General features: G+C 39.7%; 1 protein-coding gene across 1 annotated transcript in view; it reads right to left on the minus strand.

Moving 5' to 3' along the window:
- GTDC1 (glycosyltransferase like domain containing 1) overlaps nucleotides 1-22312 on the minus strand; it is a 291732-nt gene that overhangs the window by 72635 nt on the left and 196785 nt on the right. The window lies entirely within an intron of this gene.

Below are 22312 nucleotides of genomic sequence, written 5' to 3' on the forward strand. Positions count from 1 at the left end.
TCCTATCATGACACAAGGTATAGGAATCTGTTCCCACACTTCTAAAATGAGTGGGGCCTAGCAACAAGACACCAACTGAGTTAGAAAATTATATTTGGAACACTGCATATTAGTAAACAGCGTATACCTCTGAACCTGCAATGCCCCTACTGGCTCCCTTTAGTAACTGCAGCAGCAGTAGACAAAGGCCAGACATGTCTGTTGCCCTATAAACCAAGGTGCTCAGAAGCACATACCCTTTCTAAAGGAGACACCATAACATCCACTCTCAAGCTAGAGGCATCTTCCTGGGCTCTCCCTACTAGGCAGCAGGTCTGAATAATCACCACATTCTCATTTACAGCAAAGAAAATGGAAATAAAGAGATTGAGTGACTTTGCCAAGGTCACAGAGACAGTCTTACAATTCAGGAGTTCTTGGCTTCCAGGTATGTGTTCATACTGCACCTCTATTCACCCACTGAAAGCTAATCAACAACAGGATACATTTTATTAGTTATATGCAGGACACAGTGCTCACTTAGTACTATTTGAAAAGTGACATTTTATGCTGTGTAATTTTGATATTTGTTTTTTAAGTAGTTGTGAATTATGGGCCATCATCAGGAAATGCTGAGAGAGGAAAAGGTCACTTCTTTCCATCAGTTTGTCTCTTTTAAGTTATCAAACTAACTGCACAGCTCTGTCACTGGGTCCTGCAAAGTCTTCTCTTTCATAAATATATATCTGTATCTTAAGGTTAGTTACTTAAACGTTCTTTCTTTCTGTGGGCCTTCTTTGGCAACACATTTCATGTGGTTAGTACTATTTAAGATAAATAAGTCTGAATTCCCAGTTTCCTTTAATTTCCAAATGTTTAGATTGCGTGGCCTGGTTATTGAACCATTTTACCAGAATGAACACTTGCTCTATTTTACCAACTCCTTCTACAATTCTTCATATGTTTACTCAATCACACTGAAACCTTCATTTCCGAATTGAGAATAAACTACTTCTTTAGCCTGTTTTCAAAACAAATATTCTTAAAGCCTGGACTCATCCACATTACCCTACAATTCAGTCTCTTTAAAGGCAAATAAATGGCTCTGAAATTCTACCAAAATTCTACCCATACTGCTGTCATTAGTTTACTGCAGTCATACACTTGACTGATTACTTTGAAGATTTGTCTGCAATAACCCCTCAATTTCTTTTCCTAGTCAGTATGCTGAATAACTGTTCTGTTTAATCTGAACTCTCTATTTTGGGTTGTTACCCCCAAACATATTATTTTACATTTAACAACATTAAGCTGTACTTTCCACTTACTGACCCAGTTATTTAAATGATCCAAATTCTTTTGAATCTAGTTACAGCAGTTTGATATATAACAAATCCCCATTATTTGTTATATTTATCCTGTAGATATCATCAAATTTGGATATTTCACATTCAACGTCCTCATCCAAATCAATTACACATATTATAAACAAGAGAGGTTCCCAAACCAATCTTGGAGGTAAACTCTTTCCATCTAGATGAAGTAGCCAACCTCAGCCAATCCCATTTATTTACCATTTTCAAAGACAGCTATTTCATTCTCATATCAGGACTACTTACTATTACCAGTAAACGTTAATGTAGAATCTTACCAAATGTTTTTGGTAAATCAAAATTCACATGCACTTCCCATGCACTTTATGAAGAAATATCTATATAAAAAAGTAGCATCTTACCAACGGCTAACCTAACATACTTACAACTACATTAGCTGCTCTGAACAAATGTGCTCATCAAAGTATTATTTGCCTAAATTTCATACTAATAATATGATAATAGATATCAGCTAACACAAGCTAACATTCTAGACCCAGCACAATCCGGATTCAGACCAGGACATGGAACTGAAACTGCATTAGTGGCACTGACAGATGATCTTCTCCTGTCAATGGAGAGAGGACCGGCAGACATTCTCATCCTCCTAGCCCTCTCTGCAGCACTCCACACAACTGACCATGAGGTTCTGCTGTCAGACCTGAAAGAGGTGGCTGGGGTCCAGAGTAATGCACTAAGTGTACGGTGACACTTTGTGCTGGAGATGTAATTTCCAGCTGGAGAAGACATCCCCGTGCTAGCTCTGAGCAATCTAGCACACTAAAAATACATGACTGGCCCATCCCATCGCTCATGCCACTGTGGCTGCACTTCTATTTGTAGTGTTGTAACTTCATTAGAGTTAGCACAGGTATGTCTCCACAAGCTGCAAATTACACCTACAACTCAAAATGTAGACATACACTGAAATGGTTTGAGTGCTTCCCATCAGCTACCCAATGAGTAGTGATGGGAAACTGCACTTCCACTACTAGACCCCACACTTGTGTAGTTTCACAAGGTCCTCTCTCTGATCCCTTCCAACATCTACATGAAATCACGAGGTGAAAGGGTCAGATGACATGAATTCAAGTGCCATCAATACGTAGATGATGCACAGTTCTAGCTGTCATCACAGATGACAATACCCCTCCCACCAAGATCGCTCAGTGTCTGGATGAGATCAGCTCATGGATGTAGTATAGCTGCGTGAAGATCAACCCAAGCAAGACTGAGATTGTGATGCTGGTGGGCAGAGGAAAATGTTTTGAGGAGTTTTCAGCCACAGTTCAGTTTCCTTTGGCAGCAGATACACACCCACAGTTGCTGAATTCAGTCTGTAGACTAGGCATACTCTCAGATTTCACAGTGATGCTGAGCAGCATCTGTGAATAATGCTTTCTACAATCTCCACTTGGCTAGAAGACTCTGTTCCATCCTGGAGGACGAACACTTGGTCTCAGTTATCCATGCCTTCATCACCTTTGGCTGGAATGCAATGAACCTGGGAATGAAGCCTTCAGTATTTAGGAAACTGTAACTAGACCAGATTGCTGGAGCAAATCTCAGCAACACAGGCTACTGTGAGCACATCTAACCTGTCTTCTACTGTCTACCCTGGCTTACCATTGAATTTCAAATCAAGTTCAAGGTCTTGGTCCTTATCTTTAAAGGTCTCAATAGCCTGGGCCCAGGATATCTAAAAGACAATCTAAAGCTTTGGGACGAACACCGTAACTATGCTTTTCTTTGGAACAATGGAACTCTCTAGAATAAGAGTAAAGATCATCTGGTGGTAGACAGAACTTTCTCTGGGGGCAGTCTGAGACTGTGGATTGAACTTCCTCAGGAACTAAGGACCATCACAAACCTCACTACTTTCTGCTCCAAGTACAAGACACATTTATTTGACTTTGCCTTCTCTAACAAACATATAACAAAGTATATATTTACAAAATAACAACAAAAACCAACCCTCCAAATATCTACCAAAGTAAGACACTCCCTTGCACACACTTCTCCCTTGGGGGAGAGGATGAGAGAACAGACAACACATTACAGATGTGGAGTCATGTTGCGTAATGCACTACTGGAAGGCGCTCAGATATGACTGTAGTAAGCATAGTATGAGAACCTAGATAGAATAGAATAGATGTAGAATTGCCTGATATTGCCAGTTCTTAATGGCATTATTTTAGAGGTACCATAAAAGGATCCAACTAGTGATGGTGCTCCCCAAATAAGTGTCATTTGTGCTGCTCCATAATCTTACATTTTCCATGCCTATGTGTTTGAGCTACTCTCCAAAACACAAAAAGATTATATCAATGGGACTTGGGGTTGCTCAGCACTTCTGAGTATCAGGATACTTATTTAGGTGTCTAAATAAGGACTTAGGTGCCTAAATTTAGGCAATTAAGTTTGAAAATGTTGATGATGGCTCTAATACATGTCTTATTTTAGATCCCCATTTACTTATGTTCCTTTACTTCAGAAATATGGAAATATTAATATTGAAGTAATACCACGACACAAAATTCCATATAATTTACAATTTTAAATACTTTTATTTTTTATTGATACAGTGCCTTCAATAGAATATTATAATGAATTAATCTTCCCAGGATCTCTATGATGTAAGTATTATTATCCACATTTTATATAATATAGAAAAACTGAGTGACAGACAGCTTCAGTGACCTGAACAGACCCTGGATCACTCAACTCCTAGTATCATGCCTCAATCACAAGACCATCCTTGCTCTTTTTTCCTTCATGTCACTCATTTTGAGTCTTTTCACTTTTACTGTAGAAATAGTGACTACCAGCAATTAATCAAAACTCAAGTGATCCCCAGCTTAATTCTGTCTGAAACTGTAGTCACAATTAATGTTGAGGTGCAAACCAACTTTAGGTCCTGTTTACACTACTATAAAAATTATATGAGGAAATTAAAAAAAACAAATTTCCAAATGACATTTACCTAGCAATGTGGCCATGGCATAATTTGATTAAAGTATTTTTGAAAACAGTCCATTGAAGTCTGAGAGGTGCGACTGCCCAGGTATTCTGTGTTTTATCCTCCTCTACCTTCCTAATATTTTATCTCTCCTCTCCAATCATACACTGCCCCAGCTCTGAAGATTTTTTTTCTTTCCCAGTTTTCAGTCCTCATAAATCTGACCTGTCATTACAGAATTTTTTATATGAGATAAGACTTCACCAATTTCTCTTTGGAGTAAACTATTTAATATCCTTTATGTAAGACATGTGTGTGCAATCAATTCTGTGGTATTTGCTCGTATTACACACAGAGTGTTCATCATTTTGACAATTTTTAAAAGTTTTGGAACACCATTTCACTTACGCATTTTTGGGGGGTAAAAAAGATTTATTTGATGGTTAACTTTGGAACAAGTTATCTGCATTAACTTCCATTGTTTTGGCATAAAGTAGTTTTGTGTATTTTATTAACAACAGTGGAGACATGATAAAGGATGTAGGCACAAACCCATGAATAGTCATAACTGGAATCCATAGTACTCATGTAAAATAATTCATTTTTGGACTTAATTTGAAAGACATTTGCCGCAGACTAGTTTGGACATTTAAGCTTTATTACATATCATGATGTCTAAAAGGTTGTACCTGGATATAACATTTATAATTCCTGGAAGACCACATAGCTCACTGTAAATCATGTACAGTAAACTATGTTGTCAACATGATAGGAATGATATAGTGGACATTATTTTTCCTGACCACTAGCTAAAGCTCTGCATGATGCTTAAACAAATCAATTGAAATTAAAAAGGGAAATCTACTAAACTTAGTCTATCTGATCATGTAAACTGGAGAGACAAGTCGTGGATTAACAATGGAAGTTATTATAGAAAATGTTAACACATTTTTATAGAACGTCTTCACTCCAACTTTCTCAATCTCGCCTCAAAATTCACAGAAATCCTTCTCTTCCAAATTTATGACATTCTAATGTACTTTCTGCCTCCCTCCAAGTGTAATCTGCTCTCCAGCGGATACCTGCCTGGGATTAGTTGAATCTCAACAAACATCAAAAATGTACAGAATTTCTATAGCACTGTCCAGCCAAGGATCTCAAAGCATTTTTACAAACATTAATTAATTAAGTCTCCTGAGAAATCTGTGAGGTAATATATTATTATCCTCACTTTACAGATGTGAAAAATATGATGCAGATAAAATGATTTGCCTAATTTCACACCAAGCTTATAGAAGAGACAGATGATGCCTTCTCTGCTTTCATTCACCATCCTTTTTCTCATCCCTTTCCCTGACACACCTCAAGGATGGTTTTGCACTCAGCAGACCTAGTTATCTATTATTGGATTTCAGCAGTTCTAGCAGTCTCTGCTAACTCTAGCAGTCCAAGCTGACTCAAAATCTTGATTACTTTTGTGATTCTCTGTGTCAAGGGTGTATTGCATGTTAGTGATCTTGGTAAAGTGTGAGACAAATTCAGCTGAAGTCAGTTTTTCATCCATTAGAGATCACCAAACTTGCCAAGATCCCTCTTTGAAATTCATGAGATAGCATCAAAGACATGTAGAGTAAAACAGTGTAAAATAGCAAAGATGGGTAGGAGGCTGTTGGATGAACAACCAATCCTGGATTGCGGGGGGGGGGGGGGGGGGAGGGGGTGGAACAGTCCAGAAGGGTACAAGACCTTCAAATAAAAATTAGAGCTTAGTTACATGTTGAGACAAAAAAAATATAAGACATTTCAGAACCTTTCCCATTCTTAATAAAAATCCCCATGAATCATTTATAGTTAAAGTATTTACTTCCTTTCACTATATGCTTCCCCTAATGTCTTATATTTTACATTATATCTCTCCTTCTCCAATGCTGGTGCTCAGGGCAGAAACCAATCTCTGCCATTCCTCTCTGTCATTTGCTGCTGCTTCTATTTGCTGTAAGATGTTGAGATCAGCTATTCTTCCCTCCCTGCTCAGGTTTCCTCTTAAGATCTCTTTCAGGCACCCTCATTTTCCCATATCAGTTGGTTACCACTTACCAGTTTCATGTGGGAGTTTGTGTATTGGCATCTGGATTATATGCCCCAAATATATTCAGCACTTCTTTCTGTGACTTTAATGCTAAAGTAGGACATGACAACCAAGGTATGGAAAGAGCAATGGGGAAGCATCATCCAAAATGGCAGGAGACTCACTGAATTGTGGTTCCAAGTACCCTGTTCCCTCAACACATACACAAAAATCAGATTGCCCACATCTGCATTAGCTCAAAATTCAGGTAATCTGTCCAAGATGTAAGAGCATATGGAATAGCAGATGTTAGCAATGACCACAGTCTTCACATTGCTAAACTGAAATTAAAATTGAGAAAGATCAACTTTAAACATAAAATGGTACCGAAAATCCACACTATAAAACTGAAAATGAAAGAGTACTACAAGAAATTCCAGCCTGAACTAAGGAGCAGGTCGGAGGCACTGCCCAAGACAGAGGAAGGTGAGACACTGACTGGACCTGAAGAAAAATGGGCAGCGTTCACAGACAATGTAACTCAAGCTGAAGCAGTGACAGCTGGATAGCAACATAGAGCAAGAATTGGATAAACCAAGAGACATGGCATCTTACGGAGGGAAGAAATGTACTAAAAGGTCCTGAATGCTAAGACCAATGAACTATTGGAAAAAGCAAAGAAGGGGTATTAGAAAACAGATAAAGCAGCAAAAAAGCAATGCAAGGAAAGAGAGATGGGGACATGCTGAAGATCTAGCTGCTGAAGCTGCTGCTATGATAGGAAATCACAGAGCTGTTTATTAAATGACAAAAACCCTGTGTGGAAATTTTAAAATAGGACATGGGCCAATAAAAAGCAAAGATGGAAAAATGTTTACAGCTGAGGTAGTACAGAAAAACAGATGGGAAGAGCATTTCAGATACATCCTCAATAGACCCAGACCCACCGCAGCACAAGATTTTGATGCAACATGTGAACCTGATCAATTTCACATTAACATCAGTCTGATAGAGATGTCAGAATATAGGCTGCAACCTACAAAGCGGTGGGAGATGATCAAATTACAGCAGAAATGCCAAAAGTACGTGATACCACCATCCTATTGAACCTGATGGAGCTGTTCAATTAAGTTTGGAAAAAAGAACCCCCTTCTACCAGTAGAAACATTGAATCATTGTCAGAATACCCAAAAAGGGTGATCCTACTGACTGTAACAACTGGAAAGGAGTTATGCTACTCTGTATTGTTGGGACAGCGTTCTGCAGTGTGACACTACGCAGGATGAAAGAGTCAGTGCATGCATAGCTTAGAGAAAAATAGCCTGGATTCAGGCTCAAGAGATCCTGTATAGATCAGATATTCACAATGATATTCTGTGGTAAGGACCATCATGTAAGAATATATAGAATTGCAAGCTCCCCTCTTCATCAGTTTCATTGATTTTCAAAAGGCATTTGACAACCTGCACAGACTTGCATTGTGAAATATTCTTCAGTTCTATGGAATCCCAGCTAAAGTAATCAACATCATCAAGACCATCTAGAGAGACGTGAAGTAGTCTGTAAGGGGGAACCAGCCAGACAACAGTGTGATTCAGTGTAGACATTGGCATGAAACAGGGCTGCATTTTATATTCACTGTTGGTTGGCATTGCAATACACTAAATCATGACGAAATATATTAGTAACACAAACACTGGTATAGCCTGTGTAGATGGCAAACATCTAGAAGACCTGGACTTTGATGCTGAAATTGCACTACTGAGAGACACTCCTGAAAAATTACAAACAAAGACAGACACACAGGTAAAAATAGCAGGACAAGCAGGTCTGAAAATTAGGTATGCTGAAATAAGCATCTATGGAATCCAGACATCAAGTAGTAATATTACATTAGAAGGCAAAAATAGTAAGGAAGTTGAACAGTTTACCTTACTGGCAGCACCATATTGGCTAAAGGAGCCCTTAAGAAGGAATTGACATCATGGATAGAAAAGGTATCCATTGAACTTACTGAACTTAACAACATGTGGAAATCAAAGCTATACAGCACCAGAACAAAACTGAGAATTTTCAATTCAAACATATTCTTGGTGCTAACATACAATGGTGAGAGCTGGAAAGCTAATAAAACACTACAAAGAAAACCAGACACCTTCTAAAATAAGTGCTTATGAAGATTATGGGCACTGGCTGGAAACACTTCATTTCAGGACTCAGGCCTGCCAGGTCCCTAGACAACATCCTTAGCTGCTGTACCCCAGTGGCACACTGAACCACCTATCAACAGTCTTAACGCTAAAGGCCTACAGACTCACAGCAGCCATGCCTCAGGCTCCTGATTGGCTGGACAGACTGCATTCTCATTGGGAATCTGGACTATATAAAGGACCCAACAGGAAGAGGAAGCTGTCTGAGCAACAGACCATTGCCTGCTGGTCGCTGCCTATACTGCCTTGTGGTGCTGCCCTGTTGTGCTGCCTGACACTACCTTACCACACCACTGCCAAGCCTGACATGTTGTTCTGCAGCCTCGCCTGACCCTGCCTTACCACCTCACCCAAACTCTCCTCCCTAACCTGTTGACTTGGCCCCTTGGACTGGATCTTCTGCCTACTGATGCCTACATGAACTGTAACCATTGCCCTGGAATGCCTCTGATACCTGTTGACCTCCCAGCTCCAGACCATTTGCGCACATTTGACCGCTTTAGACTGCCCGCAGCCCACTACATTACCCCTTGATCACCTGCAAAGAAATCTGAGAAATCACCATCCAGCAGGTAGTTTCCACCAGAATGTCTTATATACACAAAAATAAAACAACAAAGAACCAGAGCATTTTACTTCTAGTATGGCTGGATTCCCCCCTCCCTTTTTTTAACTAGGTAATTTTGTACATGTGAAATCTTTCAGATCAGACTATGCAAAATTGCTTACAAGTATTAGCATTTTTGCTATATTTCTTGAAGTTTAAAATCATAGAAAATGTTTAGTCTTCATGCATAACTCATTGATATGGACACAGCAGCAAAATGAGGACAGACACATGCATGGAATTAAGTGGCAGGCCACAACTTTTACTGAACTTTAACACAGGGGAATGGCTCTACCTGCCCATCACCTATACTTTCCTATACAAGACATTAAATTGGTTCCACTGTGGGGGTTACAGGGCTCCTTACCATATAACCCATAATGTGAGTTAGGCTCTCTTCAGCCTATCCCCCAGGACTCAGTCTCTCTGAGTCCTAGCATCCTCCCCCGGCCCACAGGGGAACGGAGGGTGCAGCAGGGTGGAGACCTTGGCCTGGAAGGACCACAAGATCTGACCTCAGCCCACAAAGGCCACAAGATCGCATCTTATCACATGAGCCCAAAGTCCCTCACCAAAGTCCCAGGTCTTTTACCTCTGGGAAATGTTCATTTTATTTTCTTAACTGCACTGGAAACTGAGGAAAGGGAGTGCCAGCAACTAGCTTGGTTGCTCCCTACCCAACTATGCCACCTGGAATCACAACACCTGCCCAAACCTTGGCTGCACGTGCCATAGTCATATGTCAGCACCTCCATCTGACGGATATACGCTACCATCCCTGAAAACTTTCAGCCAATTGGAATGGATGTCCCTATGCTGAATCAATGAACCCTCCTTTCTTAAGGAATATCTTGGTGACCCCCTTTTTAACTTTCTTTCCAGCCTTGTCCACATGAGCTGGGTCTGCTTCCAGCCCTTGACTGTCAGTGAGTGCAGAAGTGGTATGAGCTGATCTCACTGCATGCCCCTTCTAAATGTAAACAGCTTTGGCCCTGAAGCCAAGTTGAGATCTGGCTGCTGCTCTCGTGCGCCCAGTGCATTATAGGGTGCCTGCAAATCCAAACCCTGCATATGCTCTGGGTAGCTTCTGAAACAAACCAGCACATTTGGGTAGTGACATTTTGCCATTCCCTGCCATCCCTTCCTTGGTGCGGACATAAGTCCTGTAAAACCCTGATTTCCAGTGCCCTATTGCCTGCACATGCCACAGACCAAAATCCTCTGCAGCTGCTGACGTCATTGCCCCAATCCTGAAACAATGAGAAACAAACACACTCAGTCAAGACCACAGTAGCGCAAGGTTTTTCTCAGTACCCTGCTGAATTGGTACCTTGTCAGGAAGCTACCATCACCATGTATGAACAGCTGGCCTGGCTGCAGTCATGACATTTTTAGTGAGGCTCTTATCGCCTTTAGAGGGCACAAGGACTCCTCTGCACATTCCTTCAACACACATAAGCCCCTCTTCCCTTTTGGTCTGTTTTTTGAGTACAGCAGAGGGACAGATAGTTGCACATCTGTTATGTTTAACGCACACTGGACCGTCCGTAGCTGCCATAGGCACCAGCTCACTCACTCTCAAAGCGCCAAAGGTGGCAACAACAAACACTGCCATAAATAAAACGGCCTCTCTCCCTCAGTCACAACCCCATGCAGAGCCTTTGATAATTCCAACAGGGTTTCCAGTATTATGGGGTAACCTGTCATCCCTTCAGCACTCACCCCTCTTGGACCACCTTTAAAGAGTTTCCATACTAGGAAATGTCCACATGGGTCTGGGAAACTTTCCTACCTACTCCAAGAAGACGGACTCTCTAGGCGGCCAGAGATAGTGAAGGAAGCCCACTCACTGTGGGTCAAAGGCACCACATATTGCGACAGCTGGTGTGTGGATATGGGCCACTCACAATGAATCCCTTCCCATGCCCTAAATTCAGTGTAGTCTGAACGACTGGCCTTACAGGCTGTGATAAATGAAGAGGGTGGGGGAGTAGCTCCCTTTTATGACTACAGCCAGCCAGTTAGCTATAAAATCCCTGTTAGTAGCTGTTCTCTATTTGCTTTACCTGTAAAGGGTTAAAAAGTCCATAATTAAAAGGAAGGGAGTGGGCACCTGACCAAAAGAGCCAAAGGGAAGGCTAGAACTTTTTAAAAATGCGGGGTGGGGGGGGGGGACTTCCCCTTTGTCTGTCTGTGTTGTTCTCCTGGAGAGCAGAGACAGAGCTGGAACTATACTGTAAAAGGCTTTGGGCCAGGTATGAAAAATCATCAAACCATATCTAGAAACTACTCATTTGAAACCCGAGATATGTAAGTAGATCAGGAAATGTCTAGGAAGACACGATTAGGTTTATCTTTTTCATTTCTTTATGACTTATGGACTCCTCTGTGGTAACCCCAGGTGCTTTTGTTTTGCTTGTAACCTTTAAGCTGGACCTCAAGAAAGCTAGCTTGATGCTTAATCCTTGTAATTGTTTTTTGGTTTAAATCTAGCAAAAAGCCTAAGTTACAGATGTATTTTCTTTCTTTTTATTTTTAATAAAATTTACTTTTTTTAAGAACAAGATTGGATTTTTCTGTCCCTAAAAGGTTTGTGCATATGTTGTTTAATTAGCTGGTGGCAACAGCTGATTTCCTTTGTTTTCTTTCTCAGCTCTTCCCGGGGCGGGGTGTGTGTGTGTGTAAGGCCTTGAGGGTACCCCACAGGAAGGAATTCCCAAGTGCGGCTTCCTGGGTTATCAAAGGGGTTTTGCACTTGGGTAGTGGCAGCATCTACCCATCCAAGGTCACAATGAAAGTAAACCCCCAAACCTATACCTTCTGAGGCAGCAGATTGTACCAGCAGCTCAATCTTGAGCAACCAGTCTGAATGTCATATTGAAACCCCCATTTAACTCTTCTAGGAATCTTTCCCACACTTCTAAGTCATCCGTCATTTTCATTGTCATTCTGATAAAGTGGTGGGGTTTTCTCAGTCCAGAGGCAGACGTCAGAAGAGCACAAAATGCCTGACTGGGAGCCTTCACAGACTAATTAATGAAGCCTCACAAAACCCCTGTGAGTTAGAAAAGTACTATCCAATGCATTTTAGAGATGGATAAACTAAATGATCATGAGAATAAATGAACTTGACTAGGCCACGTAACAAGTCATTGGCAAAAATAGGAAGAGAACACAGGAGTCCTGACACCCAGCTCCCAGCTTAAGCCACATTCCCTTGGTAAGTTTAGACGTCCCATGACCACCTATAGCTCCCTCCGAGTAATTTTCTTTGCCCCTTTGAGAGCCCATCTGAGGGCCCTGATCAATTTCAATTTCTCTGTAGGAAACCTAGAAACCCCAAACAATCCAGTTCAATGTTACATTTTGGGGCAGGGCCTTCTGTTTTTTTTTCCTGTGGCAAGTGGGATCCTGAGGTCCTCAACTAGGTTCTGAAATGCCTAAAGCATGTACTCGCAGTTGCCCCTAGTCTTCCTGCACATAAGAAGCCATCAAGATTGTGCATGAGACTGCCCTGTTTCATGGGGTGCACTATCGCCCATTCCAACAGGGAGCTGCATCTTTTCAAAATGACACCTGACTTTATCAACATAGTAGTGGCTTTCAAACTGAAATCCTGGGATGCACTGGAAGCAATTGGAATGCAGACATGATGTTGCATTTTGTCAACATGCCCCGGAACCGCAATCCCCTAACTATGGCATCAAATGACAAGTATCTCTCTGAACACAGCTGCGGGTCAATATAATCATTTTACCAATGAAGCCCTAGGGGAAGGACAGGTGATGGATAAGCCTATATTCCCTCTTCACCTTCTTCAGCAACACACTCAGGGAAGACATGCCATTCTGGTATTAGAACATATGGAGCGACCTGCCACTCTTCCTGCTGCCACCTCCAAGGTGATCTCTGCCCTTTCTATATGCTTTAAGTCTTTAGTGGACTTCAAGTTCTCTGCCCAAAAGCAGCACCGCATGCCCTTGTATGGGCTGTGAAAACTGGCCAAAAATCCGTTCCATAAATAAGCTATGTCTTTTTTGCTGGGGTTGTCCAACAACAAATCCCAAACCCTGTATCTTAATTGCAGAAGGAGCCTTTTCTATGGTTACTGCCTCTCCCTGTGACATCTGCTGAAGCACTGGGTCCTTGCAGATCCCCTTTCCCACAGCCCTGTTGGAACTGCCGTTGACCCATATAACAGGAGAGTGCACAATGCTGAGCCCCTGCACACCCTACAGCAGTGTTTATACCTGCCTTATGTACAAAACATTTCCCATCATTAATGCAAAATGCACATTAGCTTTTATATACGTATTTTGAAAAGGAGGTTTTGGCATTGGCAACCCACTGTCTGTGAATACCAGCTGGGCGGGGTGCTAAGGAGTCATACCTCCAGCCAGAGTGCCTGGTCTGTTTTACCCCAGGGTAAACCAGGCTCCTCTGCTGCCCTCTGTTATAAATTTTCAGTCATGCCTTAACCATGCTACCCCAACATATGGAATCCTGTCTGTCCAATAGTGGATAGACCCCGCCCCCCCATGCTGGGACAGAGGTGGGAGAAAGAGATGTGAACCCCACAGTAGGGCAGAGAGCCTCCCCCACCTGGGGAAAGATGCCCCAGAATCCTTACCTGCATCTCTCTGAATCTTATGACTGCTGTTGCTGCTGCTGGAAGCTGGTGAGTAACCCTTTCTCTGATGGAATGGAGCTGAAAGAAGTGACACATGGACTCTGGGCTGGGCTAAATCCTGGGAGCTGGGGAATGCTGGCCAATCAGCACCCCTCTATCCCAGCTGGCCAGAGACTGCCAGAGACTCCCAAGAGGAGGAGCTACCTATTGTCCTTTTGGGAGTGTCTCCCTTCCTTGCTTCTGGGACTGTCCCCCTTTCACTGCTGGCCCCATCAAGTTCCCACACCCGTTGTTGCAGGTGGGTGGCATTTTTTTGATGTTTCACATAGAAGGTTTAGAAATATTGTGCTTTTGTTTCAGCACAAACCACTTCTATTCTAATTCTAATATAGGTTGTTTCTAAAAAGTAAGAAATTATATTTTCTTCTTTAATTCAACATTTAGTTGGTTTCTATGACATACAACATTCAGAGTTAAAGTTATGAAGCTTTACCTTTGTGAATCTCAACATCTACTGTCATTAAATAATTATTGTCTGGCCACTGAAAATTTAAAGGGATAAAAATGGAAAATATTGTAAAAACTCACAAGTCTGCACAACTGCGAAAAATTATGAGTGATAAAAATCTAAAAATATGCCTTAAGATAAAGATTGATATTATCTATCAAAGTGATCAAAAATAAAAATCCAATTCTACCATGCCTATTTATAAATATTGTAAAGATATAGGCATGGTAGTATTGGATCTTTATTTTTGATCACTTTGATGGATAATATGGATCACTTTGATAGATAATTGAGAAGACAGCAAATAATAGAACCTGTCAATTTGGTGCATATTGTTATAGATGCCTGGTTGATATAACTATGGCTTAAAAATTAACTAAACTCATGCACTCCTAACTACATAATAGAAATTTCATAACATACTAAAAGTCATTTTGAGTGTCAATCTGAATGTCTGCCATTTTATGTGCCAGATTTTCTGGTTTTCTCAGTCTGTACTGTGTGCATTTTCTCCACATTTATACTATGAAATTGCAGTGCCAATAAACCTATGCACATGTACTTGTAATAGAAAATGTGCATTTTACATTCTTTCTTCATAACATGTTGTCATGTTATATTGCATGTGTTTATTCATAACACCTCATTTACCCTAATGAAAAATCACTTATGGGAATCAGTTTCCTTTATTGGCACCAACAGTCAATCTGTGCACTATTTTATTAAAAGCAACAACAACAATAAAAGAATGGAAAGATAATGATGTCATTGTCAGATGAATAAAAACCACATTAGAAATACTGGCTGGAGTGCTGTTTTAGGTTAGATCAAATTATTAGGGGAGAAGTTCTGGACTGTGTGTTACACAGTGTTTTGAAGAGCTGTTCTCAATAAACAACTATAATTTCTTAGAACAAACATAAGCGACAAAAAGACTGCAATTTTAAAAATTCAGATCTTCCATGCCTTTATTTATGCTCACCTATACATTTTAAGTAGACTTGAATGTCCTGTGGACAAAACTATATTACTATTAAAAGGTAAGAAAAACGGATATACTTCAGTAACACTTGTAGTATACATGTGAACAGTAGCTCTCCATAGGTGAAATCTTGGTCCCTGTGAAAAGCCTGAGTAAATAAGCTGTGTTCAGGGAGTTTCAACAGGTCTTGGGGAGGGGAGGAGAGAGGAGGAGGAGGGAGAGACAGAGAGAGAGCATGAGAGAAAGAGAAAATCCCTGCCCCAGGCCTCAGAATTCAACAAATTCACTTCAAAGCTGCTGTGACACTCTCCTTCCCCCAAGTATCTGCTGTTTATACATAATCATAATCTAAATTCTAGTTTAACAACATTTTTGTCTGGGAATCTCCTTAGTTGTTACTGATGTTGGTGATGGTGGTTGGTATTTTTTAAAATCATTATTACAAAGTGTGCTTGGATGTTTTGATCTATATTCTTATTTTTAAGATAATGATTGATTGTACCTCTGTGAAGTATTAATGTGGTCTAAACCTCTGCAGGAATCCCTGCATAGTTTATATGATTATAATACCTGGAATCCTTGTGGCTCATAAGTTTTGTGATGGTTAGTACATCTGCAGCCTGCAACTACAGATATTGCAATGACGTTCTCAGGCACTGGGAAATTCCACTGTCCCTCCCTTTCTTTCTGCTAAGAGCCTTGGCAAACCAGGCCCCACAATTACCATAACTGAATGTGAAATTACTACAACTATCAAAGTAAGTACATGTATAACTGGGCAAATGCATGCACAAATACCAGACTCACATGGACATTTTTTTTTAATGGCACTTTGTGTGCTATGCTAAGGGACACAGTACAATGGTCATAAAATCAATATTTTGCTGGTCAAAATGGGGCAGATGGCAACTCGAATTAGTATGTAATTCTCTATCCATCCCCAAAGTAATGCCATAAATCGGCTAACAGGAGTAAAAGTGGTACTATTTGCACCCTCCTCATGAGACTACTCTTATATTGTGTTTTGATGTACCTTCACTACCCCGGAGGGCGAAATAAGCAAAAATCTCATCATTTTTCTTGCTTTTTCTGTGTGATTTCTATAACATTGCACTGTACTGAAAACAGCAGCAGTGTGATTGTACTAGAGTCTTCAACAGTTGTGCGCTAGATCAAAAATAAGAAAGCAATTATCTATTCTCTATTCTGACTTTTTTCTATGGAAAGCAGTCAGTGAATCCCTGGTATTGAAAAGATTCCATTGAATATGTAGGGATGCCTCTGGATTTCTTCAGTTCACATTAGGGTTTGGTGAGGTTCTGCACTACTTCCTGCGATCTGTTTCCACTTCCTGCTCTATAGCAATCAATGTGTTTCATCCTGTGTAGGGAATAGATAAGCCATCACAAATAACCTCCAAGGTGACAGTGCTGGACTACATTAGGGGCAATGTCATTTGAAGGATAGTATTAGGGAGACTTATCACCCAGGGACAAAAACGGAAAGAAAAGGGGAGAGAGCAGACGGAAAAGAAGAAATGAGGCAGAAAAGAGCATAGAATGTGATAGAGAAAATTGGATGAGTTAAATCAAGATTAGGCCTCTCTAATGGGTCTCTGGCTTAGAAAGTCTACCTTCCCGAGAACTCATCAGGCATATACATATTCTGGAGTGGATCCCTGAGATGTCTTTCTACACTGTTCAAGGAGCTTCCTATTGGATTGGAGGGATGGAATACTAAGGAACCAGAGTATTAACCGCACTTGAGCAACTATTTAAGTCTGTCTTCTCTTGCAGAGAGCTTTTGTGGGAAGTGAACAGATTCAGAGAAATGGAACCCTTGATGCAGACAAATGAGTATGAGTCCCACTTTCTCTCTGAAATATCACCCCAAGCATGGCTTGTTTGGCTGATGTGCTCTTCTGCAATAACTTAGATGGATGCAACACCTCTGGTCAATCTTATGGCATGGATAGCTAGATACTCTGTGAGAGAAAAGGCTGTGCTGAGTTCAGATGCAATACTTGTTTCACAAGATGCTAGGTCCAGATGAGATACTTGATCTGCAGGATAGGAGAGGCACATACATGAGAAATCAAGAGCAAAAAGAACAGGACAGTGAAACAAAGGGAGAGAAGAAGTAAAAGTTGAGGGAACGAGAGAAATGACAAAAGAAAAAAATGGAGAAGTAGAAGAAAACAGGAAGAAAAGGGAAGTAGAGGAAGGAAAAGGAGATAGAAATCCATCCTGTGAGCAGATCACCTCTAAGCAATCATTGTCATTAGATGCTGACTGAAGAAGAGGCAACTGAGGCATCAGAAATTTGTCTTGAATAAAGGCTCGTAAGCACTCAAGTCACTTTTGAAATGGGATTTACTTTTACTCTTGGAAATTTTACCCTCTGCCTATTTTCCAAATATTTTCTGAGGGAGAATCCTTAATATCCTGGGATTGACACTCCAAAACCTCTAAAAAAATCCATTTATTTTCTCAGCATTGCCACCTCTGCTCTGCAATCCGGTTTCATTTTGAACCAATGAAAGTGCCTTTCATTTTAACACCGGCCTAACGAAGGGAGGAGGGGAAAAGCAGTCTCTAAATGTGCACTTGAGTTTTCATTTGAAAACTCTTTATGGGCCTGCAGCTCCTGAATTTCCAGCACTGAAATTACTGCTGAAGATACACTGTGAAATTGACATATTATGCAGTTTCAGCTAATAAGGGTTTTGACTAGAGCATTCTTCAATCCTTCTTCCAGAAAGTACACAGCATTGTAACACCACTTTCTGAAAAGTAAATCTGCAGTGGAACTGTGCAGAATAGGAACAGAAGATGGCAGAAACTACTCCAAAACTAATATGGACTTGTAGATTTGTTCTTTCTTAGTTTTGATTTTTGTGTTGCTTTTTCTTGTTATATGCAGCTCTAGCTAAAACCATGTCTATTCTAATCTACTGCTTGTGGGATTATTACTAATTCCATTTTGTTACATAACATATTTACCCCAGGCTGACAAATGACTTCAAAAATACCTTAATCACTTTAGATCACCAAAGATAAACTGATAGTGATTACTTTGTGTTTTAGTACTTAGATGGTGAAATCCTGGCATCACTTGAAGTCAGTGGCAAAACTCCTATTGACTTAACAGAGCCAGGATGTCACCTTAACTATTTTATTTATGAACCCTTATGTCTCAAATTCTCAAAATCTTAAAAAGTAAATATAACAACTTGTACAGAGATACAGGTTAATTACATTATAAATAAGTGAATGAAATGTTAATCTTCTACAAAATACATATCACTTGTTTTTATTTTCCAAAGTAATGTCAAGGTCACAAGCATGTTTAAAATTCTTTATAATGTTGATCTAGAAACTTAGAGGAGAATCAATAACTAACTGCCACAGAAAATTGGTATATTTTTGGTATAATTGGTATATTTCACCAGGTGAAAGGTGAGGGTACCTAGAAATTGTCAAGATAGAAGAATGCAATTTTTTATGGCAACATGGGAACTTATTCCCATATTTTTAACAATAGTAATTTTACTTCACTATTAAAAATTATATGTACTTAATACCTACAAACTAACATTAAAAGGCAGCAGAATGGTTATCAGTAACCTAAATCATTCCATTTAGTCTAACACTTGACAGATCTTTAGAACTTGTTGATGTATGTTCTGTATCTGCAGAGTTCTAAAAGAACTAGTCACAATGTTGTTTTAAAAATGGTTACATTTAACGTTAACTTTTAGGGTTATAGAGTAACAGCCGTGTTAGTCTGTATTCGCAAAAAGAAAAGGAGTACTTGTGGCACCTTAGAGACTAACCAATTTATTTGAGCATGAGCTTTCGTGAGCTACAGCTCACTTCATCGGATGCATACTGTGGAAATTGCAGAATACATTATTATATACACAGACACCATGAAACAATACCTCCTCCCACCCCACTCTCCTGCTGGTAATAGCTTATCTAAAGTGATCATCAAGATGGTCAAGATCATCAAGTGATCTTGATGATCACTTTAGATAAGCTATTACCAGCAGGAGAGTGGGGTGGGAGGAGGTATTGTTTCATGGTGTCTGTGTATATAATAATGTATTCTGCAATTTCCACAGTATGCATCCGATGAAGTGAGCTGTAGCTCACGAAAGCTCATGCTCAAATAAATTGGTTAGTCTCTAAGGTGCCACAAGTACTCCTTTTCTTTTTAGGGTTATGAGAGCTGCAGTGGACTCCAATAAAATTGGTTCCACTCACTAATGTTCAAATGCTGAAAAACAACTCAACTCTCTAGTGTTTATTTAGAAAATAAGCTTTCCAAACAGTTCAGATTCTCATTCTACTATACAGGAATGGAAATGAATGGGTGTTTGAAACTGATATCACACCTCAAATCATCTACGCCTTTGCTTATTTAATTGCATTTTTAAAAATTAAACTAATACCAGGATACTGTACTATGTAATTTCCTAATTTGTGGAAATCCCTCTAATCAGATATTTAAAACGGACGTTCCCTTTAAATTGACTCTTTTGTAATATATGCAATGCAGAAGGGAATGCTATCATAACACTTCAATAGTTAACTGACTTTATGAGAAAAATACTTCCAAATGTTTCCTAAAACCTTCCAAACCGCACCAAAGAACATTATCGTAATATTATGTTTCCCTATGGCCTCCAATATTTAAGCTTGCCATTCTTGAAATGATACTTGGATGAAAAACTTAAGTTTATGTAATGTATAAATTGCTCCTAAAAGAAAAGGCTTGCCTTTAAAATTAGGAACTACAGGGAGATGTCAGATATTTTACATTTTGATATCATTCCTTTATTAATTGACCAAGCAGTAGTCTAGTGCTTTGGGCTGCTACACAGGATATATATACTCCTTATTTTAAACCTGAGGAGACACTGTGATCCTATTCATAGTGAATACGGAAAACAATAACTGTCCTAAATAATTACATATCAAGTTACACTTAATAGGTATCCATATTTCTTGTACAGTACACACAATCCATATAAACAGTATACCATGTATCAGTAATATGTTCCAGTTAATCCAACATCAAAGAGCTCGTTTATGGTAGGTTTTCATTTGAATCAGGGTTGTAATGTTCTGTGCAAGCATAAGCTAACCATTTCAGAGATTTTGCCAGCAAGCTGCTTTTTGGCAGATTATTGGCAGTACATACTGGCAACAAACTAGCGAACTAAGCCCTACTTATAACGTACAGGTAAATAATTATTTTAATAAATTTATGTAAAATATTCCACTTGGTCACATCTGTTTTTGATAACCCACTCTACTGCACAAATACAAACTTCTTTCTTTCTCAGGGAAACATGTATTTCACCTTAATTATTTATCACTTTCTCAGGTACCCCAATAAACAAATAAGCTTTGAAACCCAGTTACACTTGAAGGTTTGCTGAGGTGAACTATAACTTTGTCTGAAAAAGCTAGTCGAGTGTATGAAAAAATAATTTAACACCCCCAAAATTCTAAAACACACTGAGACATGAGTATAACATTCAAGCAATAAGTAAAAAAACAGGGTTATGATGCAATTATTTCAGCTAGAGGGCATTAAAAACCATGAGGTCCAGTCACTTGCCTCAGGCCCTGAGGGCCGTGTGGTAATGCACAGACTCTGACCCTCACTTGAAATATGTTACACAGGTCTGTACTTCCTGGCATTACAACTATTGTTTAATTGTATATGTGTTTATATCTTAAAGAGGCAGCCTAGTTTAGAGGAACTCCTGAGTTCTAATCTTGGCTCTGCTAGTGAGTCACTGGGTCTCTTTGGAAAATCCCCAAAACACATTTCTGTCTTTATTTCGCCATCTAAAACTGAAATCATAATTTTTTTCTACCTCTTAGGGGTTTTCCGAGATGTTTGTACAAAGTTCTTGAAGATGTTATAATTGATTATCAGTAGTAGTATCTTTAAAGGAAAATCTTTGAACCTAATCCTCATCGGTATAAATCAGCATATCTTGATGGGATTACTCTGATTTAAAGTAGCTGAGGATCTGTCCCCTTGCATTTTGGAACCAGAAAATACCTTGTCATAAGATTCTCTTCTCTATACATGATATAACTTCACTATAAAGAATGATAACTTACAATGAATTAAAAGCTTCTCCCCCACTATCTTCATTGTCCATCAGTCTAGTTGTGCAAGTGGTCTTGTAAAAAGTAAGTGGGGAGAGTCTGCATGTCACTGTTATATGGTACACTACTGGTGGGAACCCCTCAAATAACTATAAAGTGTGAGAAAGGGACAGTACAGGACTTCAGTGGCAAATGTCAATATAAGTGTGTAATTATGATGAGATGCTCTGATATTTCTTCAGTTCTTCCCTTTCTAATGTGGCAACAGCCAAAAGATGATTTCCCATGGGACACTGGGCATCTGCCCATGGCTCTATTATCTGCCATGCTGCAACTGTGGTGAAAGTGCTGTGATCAATGGACCCCATGCCACCAATGTGCTTCTGCAGAACATCCAGCAATAAGTGAAAGGATACTATTGCATATTCAGTATAGGGAATACATCACTATAACTAATAGAAGCCATGTCCCCACAAATGTTCCTTTGTGAGTGCACAGTATATTTCCACTGTGGCTTGTTGATGTGTTTTGTGGATTTTTCTTATTTAATATTAGGTTTATACAGGTGTGAAGAACAGGGGGCAATTACTTAAAAATTTCATCTACAGACCATCAAGCACAGTTTTTGTTTATGTAAAACTCAACTCAGTTTGCTTGCAGAGTTTTTAAAGTTTATTCCTTGAAGGAGAGTCTGCAGGATAGGATTTTGTAAAGCTTGGCAAGTTGGTTAAAGCTCAATTAAATTCTTGTCAAGATCTATTGGGTATTCTGGAAAAACTCTGCATAGCTATAGTGGACTTGCTGTTAATTTGATGTTTCAAGTATTCGGTATCCTTTCAATGTTGTTACAAACCTAGGGGGT

Source organism: Natator depressus, chromosome 11, assembly GCF_965152275.1.
Source record: "Natator depressus isolate rNatDep1 chromosome 11, rNatDep2.hap1, whole genome shotgun sequence".
Taxonomy (NCBI): Eukaryota; Metazoa; Chordata; order Testudines; family Cheloniidae; genus Natator; species Natator depressus.